The 9031-nt window shown below is 46.7% G+C and overlaps 1 protein-coding gene and 1 pseudogene across 7 annotated transcripts in view; both read left to right on the top strand.

The window, feature by feature from the left end:
• LOC140404101 (uncharacterized) overlaps positions 1-9031 on the top strand; it is a 214929-nt gene that overhangs the window by 69616 nt on the left and 136282 nt on the right. The window lies entirely within an intron of this gene.
• Positions 6483-6954, top strand: LOC140403799 (cofilin-2 pseudogene; annotated as a pseudogene).

Here is a 9031-nt window from a genome sequence, read left to right as displayed (position 1 = left end):
AGGTGAGTTGAGATGTGCTGGAGAGGGTGGAGGGAGTGGGTGGATGATTGGGGAGTGGGTGGGAGCAGGGATGAGCTGCGGAGCTTATTTTTGGGGGGGGGTGGAGTGGACGGCAAATGTGTGGAGATCCCATAGACAGAGAGTCAGGGAGAGAGAGAGACAGAGAGAGAGAGACAGAGAGAGAGAGACAGAGAGAGAGAGACAGAGAGAGAGAGACAGAGAGAGAGAGACAGAGTGAGAGAGACAGGGTGAGAGAGACAGAGTGAGAGAGACAGAGTGAGAGAGACAGAGTGAGAGAGACAGAGTGAGAGAGACAGAGTGAGAGAGACAGAGTGAGAGAGACAGAGTCAGAGAGACAGAGTCAGAGAGACAGAGTCAGAGAGACAGAGTCAGAGAGACAGAGTCAGAGAGACAGAGTCAGAGAGACAGAGTCAGAGAGACAGAGTCAGAGAGACAGAGTCAGAGAGAGAGAGAGAGTCAGAGAGAGAGAGAGAGTCAGAGAGAGAGAGAGAGTCAGAGAGAGAGAGTCAGAGAGAGAGTCAGAGATAGAGTGAGAGACAGAGAGAGACAGAGGCAGAGACACAGGCAGAGACACAGAGAGAGAGACTGGCAAACTGACAGAGAGAGAGACTGACAGAGAGAGAGAGTGAGAGAGAGAGAATTAGAGAGAGAGTCAGGAGAGAGAGAGAGAGACTGACAGACAGAGAGAGAGTCAGAGAGAGAGAGAGTCACAGAGAGAGTCAGAGAGAGAGATTGAGAGAGAGAGAGACGGAGAGACAGAGAGAGAGAGAGACAGAGAGACAGATGGACAGAGAGAGAGACACACAGATAGACAGAGAGACGGATAGACAGAGAGAGACAGACAGACAGAGAGAGAGAGAGACAGATGGACAGGGAGAGAGACACACAGATAGACAGAGAGTGAGAGTCAGAGAGAGAGAGAGACCGAGAGAGACTGACAGATTGAAGACAGAGAGAGAGACAGAGAGAGAGTCAGAGAGAGAGTGAGACTGACAGACTGAGAGAGAGAGTGACTGAGAGAGAGAGTGACTGAGAGAGAGTGACAGAGAGAGAGAGAGTGACTGAGAGAGAGTCAGAGAGTGACTGAGAGAGAGAGAGTCAGAGAGAGAGAGAGAGAGAGACTGACAGACTGAGAGAGAGAGAGACTGAGAGAGAGAGAGACTAAGAGAGAGATTGACAGAGAGAGACTGAGAGTCAGAGAGAGAGTGACAGAGTCAGAGAGAGAGTGACTGAGAGTCAGAGAGAGAGAGTGACTGAGAGAGAGACAGAGAGAGAGAGTCAGAGACAGAGATTGAGAGAGAGAGACAGAGACAGAGAGAGACGGATAGACAGAGAGACGGATAGACAGACAGAGAGAGACAGACAGAGAGAGAGAGACAGACAGAGAGAGAAAGACACAGATAGAAAGAGAGACGGATAGACAGAGAGAGAGACTCACAGATAGACCGAGAGAGAGAGAGAGAGAGAGAGAGAGACAGACAGACAGACAGACAGATGCCGAATCATGGAGCTCCTGAGGGTGGGGAGTCCTGCTTGGGTCCGTTTCAAATTGTCAGCAATCCTTTGATTTCTTATTGTAACAATTCTTCATTTACAATCCAGGATATAAAATATCAGTTTAGCATCCTCCCAGGAAATAAAATCACCTCACAGTCATTAACAACATCACATTTAATATACAGCTAATCTATGTGATCAGAAGGCCATCACTATAGATATGGTACATATAAAACCTTAAAACAGCCTCGTTAAGATTTTCCAAAGCCCACTTACAGTTTAGATATTTTTCAGTAATGAGATCAAATATCTGCTCAGTTGTCTGGCTAAGTATTGTATCATACTGAACAGTAAAGTTACACATGACAAACCCTCCCCAATATGGAGATGAGGAAATATATAGAGGGTGAATAAACTAGACAACAATATTTGAGTGTACCGACCATAGTGCTGCCAGTATGGAGAGATTTACCTTCCCCACCACATTCATTACACATTGAACATAAGGAAAGGTCGGCTGGCTCTCCAGCCTATCCCAGCTCTCATTCCTTATGAATCGCAAAACATACCTACATCACCTCTCCTCCTTCACCCAGAATCACACGGTAAATGGAAGAGACCGAGAACAGGTTTAATAAAACTCAACCCAATTAGAGGGGGAGAAAACTGGGAAATCCCCCTCTGACCCCCTTAAGCAACCAAAGCTAGTCCAGGAGATAACCGTAACTGTGTAACCAGAAACTCGGCTCTTGTACAAGGTAATCACCACTCCAGCCAGAAACAAGAAATCAGCATTCACTGCATGAGATCTGACTCTGGGATCTGACTCTGCCTTTACAAATCTTGCAAGCATGACCATTGTTCCCTCTGGAGTTATTCAGTTGAAACAACTGTTCTACATAAACACAATCTGTTTGCTGAAATTGAAGGACACGCACGTAGTTCTTTCTGTCAATAAAGTCTAAACAAGGTGGCGATGTTATTTTTTTGGTCTTTGAGAGTCCACCTCATATTAGCTATGATCGTACCAGAACGCATTCCTCAACTATGAGGAGCGCAGGATGTGGGGGGGGGGGTGAGCGTTGGACTCTGCTCCCTCTTTAGGTGCAAGTTTGACCTAATAATGACCAGTGTGAGGGAGATGTCAGAAATCGGCCTCATGGCGGCTGAATGATGCCGATCATTCGATGCCGATCCCGTACCAGCCTCCCCGAACAGGCGCCGGAATGTGGCGACTAGGGGCTTTTCACAGTAACGTCATTTGAAGCCTACTCGTGACAAGCGATTTTCATTTCAGTTCATTTCATGCCCCCTCCCCCTTTCAAAACTGCAACTTAACACAGCAAGATGATGTAAGTCGGTACGTAAACATTTCAAAAGGATTCCTACCTCTTTGCCAAGGTTTGCCGTTTAGAAATATTCTGCTTCCCTCTGAATTCTAAAAGCTACATCACAGCGAAAGCGTCACTGTGGCACAGGACAGCAGGCTGCACAATGCACCAGTTAGTCCCACGCCAGGAGAGAGAGAAGGACACAAGTGTGCCGAGTAAAATGCATAACTAACAATGGGAGGAGCGTTTCTGGCAACAGCTCAGTGAAACTGCAACAGGAGATTAGAAGATAGCGAAAGAGAGGAATTTCTGGTTGAGTGATGTAGTGAAAACACTCGTGGTCTTTCTCCCGACGATTCTTTTTACAAATTTCTTCTCGATATGCTGTTATTCGCTATCACAAAAACTAACTCAAACACTCAAGCAACAAGTTTATTTAAATATGCCCCAAGAGCTTAAAATAAATAGGCGAGAGAAAAATCAGGATCTGTACACTGGGATCCAAGCTGACCAGTGATTATGGAGAGTGTGTCTCTGCGGGCCAACGTCGATGACTTAGAAAACCGGACAAGACGACAAAACCTATGTTGGCCCAGCAGAAGGGACTGAGGCCAAACCCCAACACAGCTTATGTCGGAATTATTCAGAAAGGTGATGGGCGAGGAAACTTTCCCTAAAGCCAGGATTTACCCACTACCACAATAGGAGTAATGACTGGAAGCTGTGCTTTTTCAATACCTGGCCATTATTGTTTACACTCGGAGTAATGAACGATGGTCCTGCTGAATGGGGGTCTACAATCCAGGCTCACATTGTGGTCCGTACTCCAGTCGGGTTAGCACAGTGGGCTAAACAGCTGGCTTGTAAAGCAGAACAAGGCCTGCAGCGCGGGTTCAATTCCCGTACCGGCCTCCCCGAACAGGTGCCAGAATGTGGCGACTAGGGTCTTTTCACAGTAACTTCATTGAAGCCTACTTGTGACAATAAGCGATTATTATTATTGTTAGCTGTGGGGAATGTCAGTACTGCATTTTAGGAGGTATGTTTTCAATGCTGCATGTCCCCCTTTCCCCGAGGACATCTTTGTTGATTCTTGTAGTTCTGGTCAAGATATTTGGCTAACCTGAATTAAGATGCAATGTCTAGTTTAATCACTGAGCTATGTCAGGAGGGTTTTGGTGTAGTTTTCTGCTTGATCACCTGTTTTGGCCTGGATCAAAATTAAGGGCATGTTCGACTGTTCGAATTGTTGCCCTTTATAAACCACAGTGTGTCTTAACCCGTATACGATGGACAAATGACTAGGAGACTCAGTTTATAAAACAGAACAATATTTATAAACGTGCACACAATGGTTATGGTTATTCAATCACACACTCCCAATCAGAGGGTACACTATACACCAATCGTTCCAAGATCTTACCTTGGCCGTGACTGACAAGCATTGGGCAGATACAGGCCTGATATCTGTCGTTCCGGTCTTGTAGTCCTCAGTTAGTTATCAATCTGGTTCTCTTCTGGCCCTGTTGGGAGTGTGGTGGTCTCCTTCGTCGGCCGGTGAAAGTCACCGTAGTTAGTTACTGCTGCTCAAGAGAAAGAATGATTCCGTGCAGTAACTTTTATGCTGTTTGAATTTCGTGACACTTTTGGTGGGCGGTCTCTGGGTCCTTTGTCAATCAATTGATCAGGGCTTGATCAGCCTGATGGATCAAGCCCAATCAGGGGTGTCACATCAATTTTGGGGTGGGCACGCCTGAAGGTGTTGGAAACGTAAGAGGCCCTTCCAAATGAGGAAATTAGGTGCCGCCTGTCTGGTAAACAAGTGTGATTAACAGGACAGTTCGATTGATATTGATCCTGGGGTGAACTGGAGATGGCTTTTTACTTATCTTATTGGCATCAACCTCTGAAATCTTTTGAAGTCTGCAAAGCATTTTGCTGTAACTTTGTTTGATCTGTTCTGAATCTTGTCTGTCAATACCCTTGACCACTTTCCCAGCATCCATTGCTGGACCATTTTAGATGGCCACAGAATGCACTAGGTTTTTTGCTATGCTGTTATAACAAGCAACTTTTCAGTGGCGTATTATATAACGTGGTTCATATGTCAGAGATACACCCCATTAACGGGGTGGCATTATCACCAGATATAGTGTAAGATGGAATCCTGGAATGAACAGCTTGTCTTATGAGCAACGTTTGAGGACTCTGGGTCAGTTTAGAAGGATGAGGGTGGATCTTGTTGAAACTTACAGGATACTGCGAGGCCTGGATAGAGTGGACGTGGAGAGGATGTTTCCACTTGTAGGAAAAACTAGAAGCAGAGGACACGATCTCAGACTGAAGGGATGATCCTTTCAAACAGAGATGAGGAGGGATTTCTTCAGCCAGAGGGTGGTGAATCTGTGGAACTCTTTGCCACAGAAGGCTGTGGAGGCTAAATCACTGAGTGTCTTTAAAACAGAGATAGATAGGTTCTTGATTAATAAAGGGATCAGGGGTTATGGGGAGAAGGCAGGAGAATGGGGATGAGAAAAATATCAGCCATGATTGAATGATGGAGCAGACCCGATGGGCCGAGTGGCCTAATTCTGCTCCTATGTCTTATGATCTTATCCCTGCTGCTTATCTTGTTTATGATGACAAGCTTAGGATTTGATTTCTGATTTTATTTAGTGATGGTTTATTATCACACCGTTTGGTCTTTATTCCAGTGGTTCGGGAGTCTGCTGATTGTTCTCGAGATGGAGGGGGGTGGGGAGGTATTTTTTACGTTGATAGTAACCAAAGACTTTCTGTATTTGGCCTCTTTCATTGTGTAGTCGATCTTCTTGGCCTTGTTTTCCTTTTGATTCAATTTGCTGACCCGATACGCATGACTAGCTCAGGCGGTCAGGTTGGTACAGCGCTCTCAGTCAGGCTAGTTACAGGGAATCGTAGGGGATTAAATGGCCCAGTTAAATATTCCAAAGTGTTTTCACATCTCAAAAGCCTTCACACTGACATTGCATTCCTTCAGGAGCCGCACCTTTGTGTTAATAATCACAGCAGATTACGCAAAGCTTGGGGTGGCCAGTGGCTTTATTCCAACTTTTAACGGCAAAGAGAGGGGATGGCAGTTTTGATTGAGGAAAGAATACAGTTCTCCCCCTTAAACATAATCTCAGATCATGGAGGACATTAACAATAGTTCGTGGCACACTTTGTCAAACCCTGGTGAATGTCTGTGCCCCTAACTGGGACAATGCAAAATTTATTACATCACTTATATCCTAGATAACCACCATGAGATTTCTGAAGGGGATCTAAACTGTTGTAGATCCAAGCCTGGACCGCTCAAGTCCAAAGAATTTCAACCCTTCCGGTGTGTCCAAGACTCTCTCCACCTTTATGACTCAAATGGGTTGTGTCGTCCTTCACCGTTTTCTCCTCTCAGTCCTTCTGGGCGCTCCCTTTGAGCCGGTACAGAGAAAACTGGGGGGGGGGGGGGGGGGGAGACAGAGAGACCGACCTTCTTGTCGGCGTTTATTTTTCCTTTTCTTGCTGCCGATTGGTGGGAAAATACATGAGGAGAGAGCCCCCAAAAATTTAAGAACAAAATCAAGAGGACAAGAAAAAATGTCGGGCTACGCAATGGCATCTGGTGTTAAAGTTGCCGATTAGGTGGTCGGTTCGTTAAATGAAATGAAAGTGAGAAAGTCGTGCAGCCGGGAGGAGATGACAATGACGAGGAAGGTGGTCTTCTTTATGGTGGACCACACCAAAGAGAAGATCATTGTGAATCCAGAGTTGATCATTCTGGTTGGAGATGTTCTGGACAGAACAGTTGCTGACCCACTGCGGAACTTTATCGATCCACTTCCGAAAGGTGACCACAGCTTCGCACTCTATGACTCATCCTTTGAGACCAAAAAGGAAGAACTGGAGTTGTGATAAAGCACCTGTTGGTCCGAAGATGATCTTTGCCAGTTCCAAAGGATAAAAGGTTCACAGGGATCAAGCATGGTGGCTGGTGAATGCAGTCGATGAGTTATTGGACCAGAGTGAACTGATGTTAAAGCTAGGAACTCGTGTCATTTCGTTTGACTCTCAGAAGCTAATCTAGTTCCATTGCATTGAGCTTCCATGAGTTTAAGTGTGTGCTGTGGTTTTTTTTTGGCTTGCTGGGTACCTTCAGTTTGTGTCTTTGCCTTCCCCATCCAACTTTTGCTTTAACCTATTTGTGATCAGGAGCAGTAATCCAGGACCCAAATAGAAAGTTCTGGAACAAAAGGCGCTCGGAAGGTCTGTAGTGAGAGACGTGAGGGCAGATTATTTGGTTCTCTCTCTCTCCCTCTCCCTCTCTCTCCCTCTCCCTCTCTCCCTCTCTCCCCCCCTCTCCCCCCCCTCTCCCCCCCCCCCTCTCCTCCCCTCCCCCCCCCACATGGCCCAGTCTGGGGTCAGAGTTGGGACTTTTGTGGGTATTGATTTTTATTTCTCAATCAGAGTATTTTTGGCTGGATGAACTTGTCACTTCGCGATGTGATCTTTTTCACCGAGTTGGACTTTTTGATAAAATAGCAGTCAGCCCCCTGCCCCTCCCCCTAGGGGTACGGCTGCAAGATTGTTTTCAGATCATTGATCCCGAATTTGAGTGACCTTTGGTGCAATTTGAATTGTTGCCCCTGTTGTGTAGGGCGCTCTTGATCTGTGGAACACATACAGGTCACCAACACTTGCAATAGTGCAACACTGTTTTATTGAATCATTAACTGTTTAACATACTCTCACTGTGGGTTAACACAATATTAGCTTTAACTAAAGACCTTTGCCTTGTCCTAACCAGTCGATGCACTCAGCACATGGTGAATGTCTGTGTTTCAGGCTGTGAGCTCTGTCCTCCTAGCTAGCTGCTACTCGGATGAGCGGGAACTCTGATGCCCCCTGTCTTTATAGTGCGTGTGCTCTAACTGGTGATTGGCTGCGGTGTTGTGTGTGTTGATTGGCCCCACTGTGTGTCCATCAGTGTGTGTCTGCACCATGATATACTGGTGTATATTATGACAGCCCTGTCTGCATCTCCTCCCTCTAAAATAACATTCCAAACATCTTTCCTTGATGAAACATTCCGGATGTTTAAGACTGAAAGGCACTGAAACAAGAACACAAACCTTGGCAGGATGTTCATCAGAACCGCCTGCACCCGGCTCGGCAGAGACCGGGGCAGCACGGTAGCATTGTGGATAGCACAATTGCTTCACAGCTCCAGGGTCCCAGGTTCGATTCCGGTTTGGGTCACTGTCTGTGTGGAGTCTGCACATCCTCCCCGTGTGTGCGTGGGTTTCCTCCGGGTGCTCCGGTTTCCTCCCACAGTCCAAAGATGTGCAGGTTAGGTGGATTGGCCATGATAAATTGCCCTTAGTGTCCAAAATTGCCCTTGGTGTTGGGTGGGGTTACTGGGTTATGGGGATAGGGTGGAGGTGTTGACCTTGGGTAGGGTGCTCTTTCCAAGAGCCGGTGCAGACTCGATGGGCCAAATGGCCTCCTTCTGCACTGTAAATTCTATGATATAACCATTCTATGAGAGACCGTGGGCGGCAGCCCCAACTCTGCAAAGCCGCCCACACACAACTCACCAAGCTAGTAAAGTCCAGCTTGAGCCCAGTCTCGCGCCACCTGAACCCCCAAATAGTGAAAGCTAGTCCCAGCACACCAAAAGGGCAGCCCCCCCCCAATTACGGTAGCACAGTGGTTAGCACTGTTGCTTCACAGCGCCAGGGTCCCGGGTTTGATTCCTGGCTTGATTCACTGTCTATGTGGAGTCTGCACGTTCTCCCCGTGTCTGCGTGGGTTTCCTCCGGGTGCTCCGGTTTCCTCCCACAAGTCCGAAAGACGAGCTGTTAGGTGAATTGGACATTCTGAATTCTCCCTCTGTGTACCCGAACAGGCGCTGGAATGTGGCGACTAGGGGCTTTTCACAGTAACTTCATTGCAGTGTTAATGTAAGCTACTTGTGACAATAAAGATTATTATTATTATAAGGTGTGGAAAGGAGTTCTAACTGGGCTGAACAGATTGAATCAAAAGGAAAAAGTTTATTGCAACAGAACAAGAATACAGAGGAGTTACTCTCCAAAAGGAGGCAGCTCACAGTTCATGGCCCTCCTGTTTTATACAGGAAACTCCACCTTCAAACTCGGGGC

Source organism: Scyliorhinus torazame, chromosome 29 (assembly GCF_047496885.1).
Source record: "Scyliorhinus torazame isolate Kashiwa2021f chromosome 29, sScyTor2.1, whole genome shotgun sequence".
NCBI lineage: Eukaryota > Metazoa > Chordata > Chondrichthyes > Carcharhiniformes > Scyliorhinidae > Scyliorhinus > Scyliorhinus torazame.
This window is presented reverse-complemented; position numbering and strand designations above follow the sequence as displayed.